This window comes from Schistocerca piceifrons, unplaced genomic scaffold (assembly GCF_021461385.2).
Source record: "Schistocerca piceifrons isolate TAMUIC-IGC-003096 unplaced genomic scaffold, iqSchPice1.1 HiC_scaffold_905, whole genome shotgun sequence".
Taxonomy (NCBI): domain Eukaryota; kingdom Metazoa; phylum Arthropoda; class Insecta; order Orthoptera; family Acrididae; genus Schistocerca; species Schistocerca piceifrons.
The window spans coordinates 146656-161454 of NW_025729174.1; positions in this window are offsets into that span (position 1 = coordinate 146656).

Consider the following 14799-nt stretch of genomic DNA (forward strand, 5'->3'; position numbering starts at 1 on the left):
AGGATAATGTGTGGTTGTGGACAGCCCTACCCTCTCCCCTCTCTCATTATGGCGAGACGACTAATCTGTAATGAAGCCAAGCATGAGTTTTGGATTAGGCAAGCTGAAAAGTGATAACTTGGCGGTGAGTTGGCAAAGCCAATGATTGTCAAATAAAATCTAGTCAGTATTGGAGTTCCAACACACATGAGAGTTTTTTAGTTAAGAGTGAATGGTTTTCCAGATATCCTCTATGAATTCTGGTTCTGTCCTTCCACTTGAATAAGTTACAACAGACTGCAGGGAAGTTTCATGTAATTTTCATGATTTTCGCACTGAGGCAAGAGTAGGCTTCATTTGATGAGTGTTTTGCAACACTAGAACTTTGAAACTGTAGTTCACAGTGTGGAGCATTCAGTGTTTTATTTTCTGTCTGTAATTAGTAGTTTTAATGTACAAAACGAGGCAAGCACACATATTGTGATATTCGCTATTTTTGACTTCATTAATACAGCAAATAGTTAACACTTTCCATTTATTAGTAAGTTACAAGAAAATCTTTTCAAAGAAACCAGGAGTAATAAAAGGTTTCGAGTATAGAATGGAAGTGCTTCCCCACTCAACGTTCTGCAAAACAAGCTATTCAGTACCCTACGCCCGACGAGAAGCTGTAAAGCATGAGATTAGGAAAACGCTGTGTTTGGATGTTATCGAGTTATCGAATTCGCCGTACTCAAGTCCCTTGTTGTCCGTGCTTAAACAGGACGGTAGTGTCAGGCTAGTACTGGACGCCAGATCAATAAACAAAATAATTGTACCGATAAGGACTCGATCTGAAGCACTTGAGGAACACTTGCAAAAATTTCATGGCATTAGATTTTTGAGTACACTTGATTTAAGAAGTAGGTATTGGCAGGTGAAATTGGCCAAGGAATCCAGGAAATATACTGCTTTTATATCAGCTTAAGGTCATGCCTTTTGGTTTAAATGTAAGCTCGGGAATATTTATTTCTGTGTGTTAGGACCTGAACTTTTAGATGAGGTAACTGATTATGTAGATGACGTGTTGATAGCCACTAAGAACTGGAAAGATCATTAAGCTATTCTACGAAAGGCGTTTCAGAGATTTTAAGAACATGGTGTTACAGCAAATCTGAAAAAGTCAAAATTTGGAAAAGGTGAGTTAAAGTTTTTAGGTCATGTGATTACACCTGAAGGGATTAAACCCGACCCAGAAAAGTTGTCTGCGGTTAATAATTTCCCTACACCGGTAACTAAGAGGCAACTAAGAGGATTTCTCGGTCTTTCGTCTTTCTTTCGACGATTTCTGTCTGGTCAAGTAATGAACAACTCTGCTTTGCACACTCTTCTGAAGATAAGTACGCATTGGAATTAGACACCAGAGTGTCAGAAAGCTTTTCCGGCAATTAAAGATGGCCTTTTGAACAGTAACATTCTCTGTCATCCACAAATGGGCAAAGAATTTTGTATCACCTCAGACGGTCCGTTTGTTGGAATTGGATCTTATTTGTTTCAGATTGAATTAGTAGACGAAACAGAGCAAATCAGAGTGATTAGTTTTGCGAGTAGGGTCTTAACAGAATGTGAAAAGTCCTATTCAGTTACTGAGCTGGAGGCACTTGCAGTTATTTGGGCCTTCAAGAGGTTTAATTATTACATTTTTGGCAGAAAGATAAAAGTATTTATGGACCATCAAGCACTTTCGTGTCTTCTGACCTGTAAATTACAACATCCGCGTCTAACCAGGTGGGGTTTATTTTTGCAAGAATACGACTTTGATATTGTGTATATAAAGGGCAAGGATAACGTTATTGCAGACGCACTTTCTCGTTCACCCGAAGGTCTGCCTGAGACAAGTGAGTTGGTAGAACAGATGTCGAATTACGAAGTTCTTCTTATGCAGGATCCCATTCATAGGAAATATTTCTTGGAACAGTGCAAGCAAATCCAGACACTACAGAGCACAGATCCTAAGTGGGGAAAAGTAATCAGACTTCTTCAAGAAAATCCAAACCATAAGTTGTCTGAATTCTTCAAGATTCATAATCAGATATTATTTCATCGTACCTCTGTGTCATCAGACTACTGGCTTGTTTGTATACCTAGCAGTTTTGTCGAACATCTTTTGTGGTATGCCCACATTTCTTGGGGCCACTATGGTCCAGAGAAGTGTAAAAAGAAGATTGCTACTTACTGTTATGTGCCCAACCTACATCGACGGATACACAAGTTGCTAAAATTCTGTGTCATCTGCCAAAAGGCGAAAGCTCTTAATATTCCTACTTTAATTCCATTGAATCCAATCATCGCAGAAAGACCTAATCAGCTCGTTAACATTGACCTGGCTGGCCCTCTACCGATGGGTAGGGAAGGTGTCAAATACCTCGTTGCTGTTCTCGACAACTTCACAAAATACGTTCGAATGTATGTTATGAAGACATCTTGTGCTCCGCCTATTATGCGCTGTCTTGAAAATGACTATTTCCCCAGATTGGGAGTCCCCGAATCTATACTTTCAGATAATGCATCCAACTTTGCTTGCCGCAAATGACGTGAATTTTTGGCCCATCACAATGTCAAGCAGATCTTAATATCACGTTTTAGGCCTCAGTCGAATCTGACTGAGCGGATCTTCAAGAAGTTTAACAGATTTGTTCGGACGTACATTCCAGACAAGCAGACTCGTTGGGTTGATTTTGTGACACCATTTGAGGAGATAGTCAATAATTTGCCACACACTTCCACAGATTTTACTCCACACGAGTTGATATCTGGAAGGAAGGAACAGAAGATACCTAGCCCTGAGGTAGATCTAGATGTCAAAATTCGAGAAGTCTTAAGTTCCATTACCACCAATGCTCAATTAAAGAAAGGCTATGATAAAAAAGTAAACAAAGTTGTAAATAACCATGTAGGTGAAAAAGTATTGCTTAAGACTCATTTCAAGCCATCCTTAATATGTAAGAAAAATCGCAAGTGGGAACATATGTATCAAGGTCCTTACCTTATTTTAAGGAAACCGCACATAGGGAGTTATTTATTAACTGACCCGGCTACGGGGAGAGTAAAAGGCTTATTTCACCACCAAGACTTAAAGAAATTTTATAATGGTAGTGGTTAAGTACTGTCGTGAAAATAAATTCTCGCGTACTGGAAATTTCCTTGTGTGAACTGTTAATGATATGTATTGTGTTGAACAGCGCACTGACTACATGGTAATGGCTACTACATGTAAACTTTAAGTATTAAATGTTAAGTATGGAAAAATTGTTGATAGTGATGGACATGAAATGATATTTCTTCAACAAGCTGAAGCAGGAAATTAAGGTTGCAGAAAGAATTTCAATTTAACTTTAAGTTAGTATAAAAAAAGTGCTTGCGAGGTGATTGTCCGGAGCTATATAAATATGTATAGGTGAGAAATGGAGGAGGGTGCGTAAATAAGCACTTCTCTCAAGGTACAAGAAGATTTATAGATTTATTTTTAGTAATGTAAGTACCTGAAATTCTGTTGTAAAAGCCCAAATTACCTGCTTAAAAAAAATACATGTTCAAAACGTCCAGACAGTGAACAGGGGTGGAGGAAATATCTTACCTTAAAGTTCAGTTAAAGCGTACTGTTAAATGAGAAAACAAGTGATAACCCACATGTGTTCACGCAAGGAGACAATAAGCTGTGGTAAACTAAGTTAGGTGAAATACAGTACAAATAGAGGCAAACCATGAAGCATGGTTCAAATGGTTCAAATGGCTCTGAGCACTATGGGACTTAACATCTCAGGTCATCAGCCCCCTAGAACTTAGAACTACTTAAACCTAACTAACGTAAGGACATCACACACATGCATGCCCGAGGCAGGATTCGAACCTGCGACCGTAGCAGTTTCGCGGTTCCGGACTGAGCGCCTAGAACCGCTAGACCACCGCGGCCAGCAAACCATGAAGCATCAATAATGTAGCGTAAGTACTCCACGAGGCCATTAATTGCCATAAAAGTAAACTGTTTCCTTGTGATCTGAGCCCAATCTAAAGAGTATATGAGGAATGTTAGCTGACGAATTGATTTCAGTAGAATCAAGGTACTAAAAAACCACACATCAAACCCCCTGTATCATAAATAAGTCCAAGTAAAGATCTTCAGAAGTTTTGTAGTGTAATCTAGCGACCATTCAATACCCTAATTGAAGGCTAATCTAAAGAACAAGCAATGCAGTGATATTTAATCTTAATACTGACTATAACCAGAGTAAGACGTAGAAGTAGCAAAGGATGCTGTAATGAAAGAGGTTGAAATTTATACATGTGCCTATGTTTATTATGATAATTTTATTTACATGCAGATTTAATTCCATTTTCCTTGTGCCCGTTCCTTTTGATCCTGGTTCATTAACCTAGACCAAGGGTCGACTTGTAAAAGGCACATGTACTTCGAGGCAAAGCAGTGCTTATGAGAAATGAGAAACGTAGCGCGATGAACTTCGCTAGCTTTGCTAATGTTTGTTATGGACAGGTTGCGTAAACCCAGTGAAATGTGGGTAATTCCATTCATGCGAAAAATAGTAGACACACGTTACCATATTTTTTGTTTTTTTTACAGAGAACAATTGCTGAGTACATGAAGCGAAGAGGGAGACCTGTTTTTATCCAGTCTGCCCTCAAATATAAAAAATTTTGCCAAGCACAAAGGAAAGCACAAAAGAAAAGGGTCAGCGTTAAATGCGTATTCGTTAAGTATTAGATATGCTACGTGGCAGTAGAAAATGATCTTGGGTGTACTAAAGAATAAATGCAACGAGTGTTGCGAAATCTGTAGTTTTCATAATGGGGAGATGAGCCCTTAAAAGAAAGTTTGAAAGAATATTTTTAGGTTCACAAGTAAACCTGGAGATACAATAGGTCCATTCATAAGGCAGTTGTTCACTGGACTTAACGAAAGGAGTGACCATTAATTGTAAATATTATCTCGTAAGTGATCTTTTGTAAATAGTAGAATATAAGTCTTTCTGTACCAATGGAGGAAACCTGCAAAATTGATTGATTTGTAAATGAACGCTATCGACGAAGGAACTAAGCACGAATGCTGTGTGAAGATGCACACTAAAGTGTGACGTGCATAATAAAAATAACTGTTCAGTGTGTATTAGTGGTAGTGTTGTACTGCAACTGTAAAAAGAAGTCAAGGCTACGACAACAGGTGCAACGCAAAGTTCCGTGTTGTTATAAGTGCAGCGACAGCTAAAATATTCGTCGTCACTTACCTGTGAGCCTCGTGGGAGACAGTTGACAGGGAAGTATGGAGGCAGCTTCAGCGTCCGGCTCTCCGATGGAAAACGCGCGCGTGGTGTGTGTATCGATGCACTCGCGTGATACGAAGTTCACAAAAAAAAAAAGAGAGCGATCGACAACCGGCAGTTCTGTTACAACCTGAGTGCGAACGGATACTGAGCATTGTAGCTCACGCAACACTGTGCAGCCGCTGTGAGTAACTGACGCGTGGGTGACGAAACAATCCAAACCTTAAACAACTAACCGCCATGACTTCAATCGTAAATACTGGAGGAAAGACATTTGCACACTTGTGTGACTACATTTTCCTACGTACATTAAGCAATTTTCTTGAGTTGAAGTTACGATGAGTGAGAAGTAGATTGTTAGATTACTCAGACCTTAAAGCCATTAATACCGGCACTCCTGAACACTGCTAAAATGAATTATAATCCTGTCTCTTGATGGACAAAGATAATGAATGTGCACTATAGGAAGACCCTGAACTCCGGACCAGTCCCGATCCTTAACAAATGTATCCAATAGGTTGTAAGTTATACTAATAATTTTCCACTTCTTCTGTTTCATATTGTAAATAAAAACCCGGGAAGCCACTTGAATTCCTGGCACCACAGTGGAAAGGACAGATATACCGCATGATGAACGCCATAGACAGCTAACAGAGAAAGTGAAAGCATCACTAAGTGTAGTGCTACGTTATTAAACTGTAATTGAAACACAGTGAGTCAAAAGAAGCTCGAACATTGTCCACTCTAGTTTAGTGAAAATAAGCACTCACTGTACTCATGTATTAGTTGTTAAGCTCAAGAGAATGTAATTTCTGAATTCTATCCCCTGAAGTGTGAAATGAACGTTCACTTATTGTTATGAGCAAATATGGACCAAACTTAAATATGCACATAAATGTTAATCTTGGTATTATGGATTGAAGTGACTGATGAACAAAGAGTGAAAAACTTTATTTTGAAAAATGATAAATATCTGATAAATTTTTTATAAATGTAATTTCAATTTATGTACTTAGTACGCCAGTAACATTATGTAAATGTCACACCAAAAATCACGAATATGTCATGAGGACATGAGGATCGAGGTAATCCTTCGGCATTCCCTCTCTCCTCATGAGAGGCAATGTGATATTCGCAATTTTTGACTTCATTAAAACAGCAAATAGTTAATACTTTCAGCCAGAAGGCAAATACTTGTTTATAAAGAATGATTAATGTATAATAAGGCGTCGCATAGCGACGGTGGAATTTCCTAAATAATGTAATTCGTCGTCTTTGGGCGGCAATATAAACAGAAGAGCCTGCCGAAGTGGCCGTGCGGTTAAAGGCGCTGCAGTCTGGAACCACAAGACCGCTACGGTCGCAGGTTCGAATCCTGCCTCGGGCATGGATGTTTGTGATGTCCTTAGGTTAGTTAGGTTTAACTAGTTCTAAGTTCTAGGGACTAATGACCTCAGCAGTTGAGTCCCATAGTGCTCAGAGCCATTTGAACCAGCCATAAACAGAAGAATACGGATGGATATGCGAACCTTCACTATTTTGTTCGCTGGAGAACAAATGAAGCCTTGAGCACTAAACACTTGTACTGTTTTTCTTAAGTAAGACGGACTCAGATTTTTGGCAGTGTGATCTAATTTTTACTAAATGTATAAAAACGTGTTATGTCTAAGTTTGAGTGAAGTGTAGAAAGAAGTACTGTTATAACTTATCGTGACGACGCACGAGCGACTCAAGAGGACAATAGCTACATAAAACAGCGCTCAATGGACGTGAAACGGACATAAAAGTCTACTGTCATTGTAGTACTAAGCTTAAGGTACGATATATGTTTTACTTAAATAAATATTTGTTCTGGGAATACTGAATCATTTAGCAGTGCTCATTCCTTTCATCTCCTCAGTATTATTTTCATTTTAATTATGCATTTTGCTACGATTACAGACACCAAGATCAGCAGTCCAATGTGCGTGTTACATTGATAAAATGAAAACTGTTTTATCGTCTTCTTGCATCAGCTCTAATATTGAATTTCCCTTTTGTGTGATGTTATAGTTGTTCTTTGCGCCCTTAAGAACTTTTTGGTATCTTAGGAAATTGTTTTGTCATAACAATAACTTCACAACCGGGTATGATCGTACCTACGATCATGAAGTAATTAGAAAGACGATAATACAATTTCTTAATCAATAGCACGCTAGCTGTGACTGCTTCCAGCCACGCGAAACTGCAAGTAAAAACTATTCACATTTCATACTGTAATATTTTATGACAATGGTCAGTCCATGATTCTTACACCAATAGTGATTGATAAAACCGTAAGTGAAATCTCAAATTCCAAATTTGCCATTGAATAACAACATCACTTTTATTTTGTTACATCACAATATCATATTGTATATTTTCTCTTCTGACAAAATTTTATTAGATAATGTATTACTTATAATGTTTCTAACGCCAATTGTTTTCTTTGTGGATGGCACAAGTGAAGTGATGGCGCTCAGTGGTTTTCAAGTCTTGGTTAGGCTTTGCCACTTGTTATGCTTTTGCTTCTCCTATATTTCTGTGTATTTCTGTTGGTTTCGGGATTTGACACGGTAGTTTACACTGAACATGATAGCATTGTTCTATTCTATGTATTTGTCATATGGTATGAGAACTTAGTTACCCGTTCATAAAGTGGTTATATATGGAAAGTTCGATACATATGTGATTCCGTATGTGCCTTAGATTGCTAATATATCTTATGTCATGAGGCTAATGTTAATTATGAATCAGGTGAGTGATTTTACTAAATGTTTTTGAAATACGATAAATAACCGTATGACAAGCTATTTTCTGTGCAGTGAGGCTTACTCTGTGATGATATTGAGGAGTACAGAAGAAGGTTCTATACCACATTGTATATAGCTTGGCTTTAGGTACGTTATGTTAAGCATGATTTGTATGTGCAGTGAGTAAAGTGGATTAGATTGTTGGGTATGTTAGGAATTCTGTAGAGATTCTTGTTCTGTTTTTGGACCCTGTGTTCTGAATTTATCACCTGTTTATTAGTCTTTGTGACCAGAGTATGTGAGGTCCTAAATGTTGTTGATTGCTCCACTACTAATTCAGGATTATTCAATGATGAAGACTAATTTTGAACACTTGCTGTACTGTGAGAATGCTACTTTATACTCTCAGGACATCACATTTTCGGCATATGTCATGTACTCGGCAAGCACAAGGTGCTATGGCAGAAACAGTGCATATTTCATCATTTATCTCCTGTGTTGTTTCCTTACTCTTGTTCTGCCCTAAGCCTATATGAATGGATAACTTTTAAGATCAGTGTGCTTCATTTGAGGATGGTGTAGAAGGATAGTCATATATGAATGCGTGCCCATCTGAAGATTCAGAATGTTTGAAGGTTTGATTCTATGGTAAATGTGGTGTGCAGTTGTAAGATTTGTAACGATAATTCGATATAAAATTTCATTTTGAGCGTTTTACAAAGTAATGTCAGGGGAACAATGGCTGATGGAATCATGAGCTGTGGTTTTCCTTTTCCAGTTGGAGAACGTTTATGTTTCATGAGTGACTCGTTGCAGACTCTGGTGGTACTGAATTTGTATTGACAAGGTGGTTTTCCTAGTGAATTTTTTGTGCTTTAAAGATTGCCTCCATATGAAGATGATATTGTGATTTTTGTAGCCTTGTTAATATTTTAGTGATTTGCTGATAAGTGGACTGAGTTTGGTGGCATTTCTTCTGGCAGATATTTTGTGAGATAATCTTTCTTATTGGGACTTGTGTATATAGCTAGGCTGTAATCGGAAAGGGCTGTACAGAACTTATAGTTGTTCCAGGAACTAATGTGAGTTAGAATTGAATACTATCAGTACATTAAGCAAGACAACAGAGCCGGTGGGTGAGAATTTATACTTTATTTGCCAATGCAGAAAGCACTGTAGCTGATGGAGAATATGAGGAAGAAACTGTCAGCCCCAAAATGGTGAGAACACTGTCAGTTTCACGATTACGAAATTTAGAGTTTTTGCACACTAATAAGTCAAGGGTACTAATGATATTTTGTTCTCAGACTGAGGCCATATTATGATGTTTTTATGGCGCATTTAGGAAGCAGTATATGAAACTCACCACCACCAGTTTTGTGTCTATATTATTTCAGACAAAGGATTATGAAAATTCCTGGAATACAGGTGCAGATTTGTAGTTATACTTCATTCCAGTAGAACGTTTTTGGTAATTGACCAAAATGATGGCTTTTGAATGTACAACAGGTGAACCATGGTGTGAAACTTTCGCGATGAGTGATTGCAGAATGTTTTGCGAATTGCAGTATTGTAATGGATGATGTGTTGTTTGTGGTAGAAAAAACTGTGGATAACTTTGTGTTTTCATTGTTTTTTTATTTCCCATTTTAGAGTAGGTTTAAATGTGGACCATGAAATGTACTTGTGTCACAGTATGTGTAAGTGGATATTTTGTTTTTGATGAAGAATATTGCAATGTATTAAAACTGTCATTCATTAACAGTGTATCTGCATATGATGACTGTCGTTTGTTTAACCTTCTGTACTTACCACTGACGTGGACTCACTTCTGTCATTATTGTTCTATGTTTCCAGGAACCCTTCATGTTAATATTATTTATTACAGAACCCATTTATCTTGTGTGAGAACTGTAGAACGTGAGACAGTGCACCTGCTGAAAACAGTTTAGAAAGTCCTATGTTGTTTAGTTATTCATTTATTCCATTTCCTTGTGTTGTATACTATGTTATCTAAAGTATGTTCTCTTAAGTGTGTTCTGTTCATAAAATTAGCCTTTTGACCAAAAGGTTTTGGCAGTGAAGCATGAAATGATGAAGTGATTAACATAGCCATGATTTACAGTCTTTCAGGTATGGAGGAAGACTGAATCGCATGACAGTGCTCTGAGCAAAGGTTCATTAAATTTTAATATGAAATTCACTATTAATGTGGTCATTAGTACACTTAGTTGGATTAATGTTGTCAGATTTCTCTTTCCCATATTTATTTCTTCATCCAATTGGTAGATTAATTGTTTAGAGCCTACAGTCAGAATATTAAATGGCATGACATTACCAGGGAATTGTCCTCACTTGCATATTGTAATGACTGATCATACATGAAGATTTTATGATATGGCACTACATAGTAACCACTGTAAGTATTAGTTCTATATTATATTTAAATTTCATTTTTCTTTACAAAACATTTCTCTGATAGGATCCAAGTTTTGCATTGTCGTTTCAAGTATTTAGTTTGTTATCAAAGAATGTCATTGTAGTGTATCAAATTTTCGTTTTTGTACTTGAATCTGTGTTTCTCCAACTTCAATGCTCATTAATTACCTAATTATTTGATTTAATTTAATGATATCAGATTGTGAATATTATTTTACTATCATTGTATAACATAATTCAATCATTCTTTTTGTGTGAGGTATACCCATTGCCGCAAATATTAAATGTAAGGTATGTTCTACTGGAATTGCAATGACTTTTGCTGGTTTTCTGGAAAACATTTCAAAAATCTGCTTTATTTCGAGTGGGTAGTGTAACGACAGGTGCCCCTTATGTGAAGAATTTCAAATTTCGTTCTCATTCTTTCTTTATCTTGTATAGTAGCATTTGCAAATACTTTGTGAAGATGATTCTGTAACCAGCATTGATACAGAATATAATGATATTTGTGGCATTCACTCTCTGTGATCACTGGGGTAGCTTTGATCACACATTTCCAGGAAACTGGGACATCAGTGCTTTGGCGAGTGGGACGCATGCTGGTTTCTAATTCACACTTGTTCTAGGAGCTAGCAGTCTTGTTGTACTTATGGTCACTGTGAACGTGCAGTTTTCTTGGTGAGACTGCTCCTTCTATTGTAATATTCGATATTCGAAGAGACTCTTTGTATGCAGTAGCATCCTTTTCGTGAGATGTTCAAATGCTACAGAGAAATTTTCATTGGTTTTGTACTGCTCAATCTGCTATGTGTGACAGAACTGAATCATTTATTCATATGCACTAAGTTACTAACGTTTCATGTATTTGTTAATCAGTAGATGCTACCCCAATTACAGTATCAATCTTTTGTGATATAATACTACAAACAATATAAATGTTTAAATCATTATTTCTCTCAATATAGCTAAATTATTGTAATTACTTGTGACTGTTGTGTGAAAGTGATTTCATGTGATGGTATCACATTCGACTTTCCAGATCACCTGCCTTTGTGATGCCAGGAGCTCATGTGCTTCAATGTTATTATGATGTTGAGTGAATTATACAACTTATACTCAGTAAAAATATTTTGTTCCTTCTTTCTGAAGCCATTTATTGAGTATTTAAGTGTGAATTGACGCATTTTGTCTATCGTCATTTTGTGATTGTGTGTTATGAATCACAACTTCCCCATCTGATTACTGCTACAGTTGATGATTATCATTAAATATTTACTTCTGAGACAACATCCCTCCACTTTTAGCAGTATACAACCTTTCTTAGTGTATGTAATTTTAGGTTACAAAGTATGTTCTAGGTTGTGATGACAGTTTGTTTGGAGTGATGTTGGGGCTACTTCTGTGAAAGTATTTTTATTCATAGTTCACAAGCTGTTTCAAATACAATATTATCAAAACGTGTTTAGTAAGAGTCACTAAACCATCTGTATTCAAGTCTTTCAACTGTATCATAATTCAACTGACTTTAAGATATTTTGCACCTCATTGTGTGTTTCAATATTTGACAATTGTGACTACCATACTGGGTCCACATAAAATTGGGAGGTGAACAGCTATAAATTTCTCACTACCTTTATTTAAATATTATTGGGATCTCGTAATTATTCTTGTCATGTTTGTAATTATTGACATACCTATATTATTCCCAATATCTTTCAGCTGCAGGTTTAATGTAGGTGTGCTGCTCATGTAGCAATCTTCTCTCTTATCAAGGTTGTATTTCTTGACACCTGTTTTCTGGGATGTTAGTGGGATTTTAAGAGGGCATAGTTATTTTACAACTAGACATGCTGGTATAAAACTATTTAGTGAATGGAGCACACAGATTACACCTTTTGTAGTGCATTATTTGTTTAATAATTGCGTTGTGTTCACTGTACAACACGTTTGTAAGTTGTGGCAAGTGCTCTTGGAGCCTGAATGTGATTTTTATACGAATTTTTCACGTAATTGCAATGTCAGTTCTGCTTGGAATCGAATGTGTTCAACTATTTTCTAATGTTGTTTGATTTAGAGTCCAGTGAGTGGACAATACAAATACTTGGCACAAATTAAATTTGACACTTTTGTTGCAAACATTATTTCAATTTAGGATCAATGCCTACTAGTTACTGTCTTGTATATAGTGCTGCTTCAATTGGGTGTTTGTAAATCAACTTAATAATGAAATATAACAGTTATCTAATATTCGTGTAAGGAATTCAGCAATTCTTCATTCTTTGTGTAATAATGGCTGCTGATTTATTCAACTTAATCTCGTGTACAGCTATATTGAATGGTGTAGGTATTCCATTCCCAAGTATACTTGTTCTATTACAGCTCTGAGTTGCCGATTTTTATAAAAATGCCCTCATTTCACAATTCACGCTCTGTGTGTTAGTAGACAACTTTCATTATACCATACTATGGAAAGAGTAGCTGTGGTATAGTCTTCCATCCTAACTATATTTTATTCTGGGTGTGCCACTGAGTGCCACAATCATTTCATATCAGTGTCCACTCCAACAACATCTTACACAATTGTAATTCATTGTACTTAGTGCTTAGTATTGCATACTTCAGATACTGTATTTCAGTTCTGCATCTCCGCTCTGTTTGTTTATTACTATGATAAAAAATAAGTGTTCCTGGCGGTGTTTACATTCTTCTGAACTTCTGATAGCTTGGATGTCTAAAGTACTGGTAGTTGTAGTGTTTGATGCAGGTTTTAAGTTGCACTTCCATAATGTCTTCATTAGTACTATTTTATACTGCCAACTAGAACGTTCCCATTGTTTCATTGAGCTCAGTGGAGACATTACTACTAGAAACTTCCTCCTTCCTGCAAAACCTCACCTCTGATATTAGTAACAGTTCAAGATAAATCCAGTTTCGTTCAAAATATCTTGTTGTGCAAACGTTGTTCATTTTAATTAGGATGTAAATCAATTAAATACACTATGTTTTTTCTGAAAATGTATGATGAATGTAGTATGTAATGAATGACAGCTAAGATGTTATTACTGATAACTTGTATTTCCACAAACACAGTTCTAGCTGCTCTTACTGACAGACTACCAGAGCATCACACATTGTTTCATATGTTCACTGTCTCTATTGCAAATCTAGTCGTTTTGAAACGGGGTAAGGCACTTGGTAGACTGCATATCTGGTCTTACATTTCTGTCTAATAATACATAAAATCATGATTGTAAACTCCTTCTCATACAGAAAGAAGTGTGTTGATTCCTGTGGTAGATAACTTGTGAAGAGGAGAATTTTTTTGTCATTTGTATAAGACATGAGCAGAAAGTAAGAATGAGCAGAACTATTTCCACATGCATTGTCTCCTTTCTACAGAAAGGATATGAAACCGATATTTTCATCGCTGACGTGTTTTATTGTGCTTTAACATCTAGCTCATAGTTATCCCTCGGAGTGTAGGCACCAGAGCAATATCTGTTGTGTCAACTAAAAGGAGCTATATGTTTATTAAACATACATTCACAGGCCATTTGGGTATTATCACCATATATTTTGCATATCTACCTCACTAATAATTGCATAAAGTAGATTTATCTTTTCTAATGTGATAGTACTCATGTCCAATGTTGAGAGAGTTAAAGTTCAGAGAACTTTATTCATCTAAGCTGAATTTCTTCACGGTATAACTGGATCATAAAATCTTTCTAAAAAATGTTATTTATTGGATTTAAGGCAGAATATGTTTATGATACTCTTCTGAAACTCTAAATCATGATTTAGTTTTATTATTTAATGTTCAACTGGCAGAGATTTCTCAGTTGATAGCAGTTGATAGTAAAGATTTTGGAACATATATGATGTGTTTGTGATGTTTAAATAGAACAACAGGGAATAACGAGTTTGGTTGATAACTCATGGAATACTCTTTATTTAGGAAAAACTTACATTCATACAACAGAAGAATACCACTATAGTACTTCATTATGACATATCTTCATTGTTGCAATCTGTCGTATTATCCTTACAGTGGAAACATAACACTTTCTAACCCTACTAACGAAGTATTAAAAACCTTAATATTGTAACTTTGCTCATGTAAATTCATATTCCCTCATATCTACTGCATGATTAGTTTGCATTATTAAAGTGATAGAATTTCTACAAAACTCACTGAACGGTCAGGACTGTTGACTTTCTACAGTTGTATGTTATCATCAGACACCACAAAACACAGAAATTTAGTCATTACAAAAACCATGAATATTTTGTGC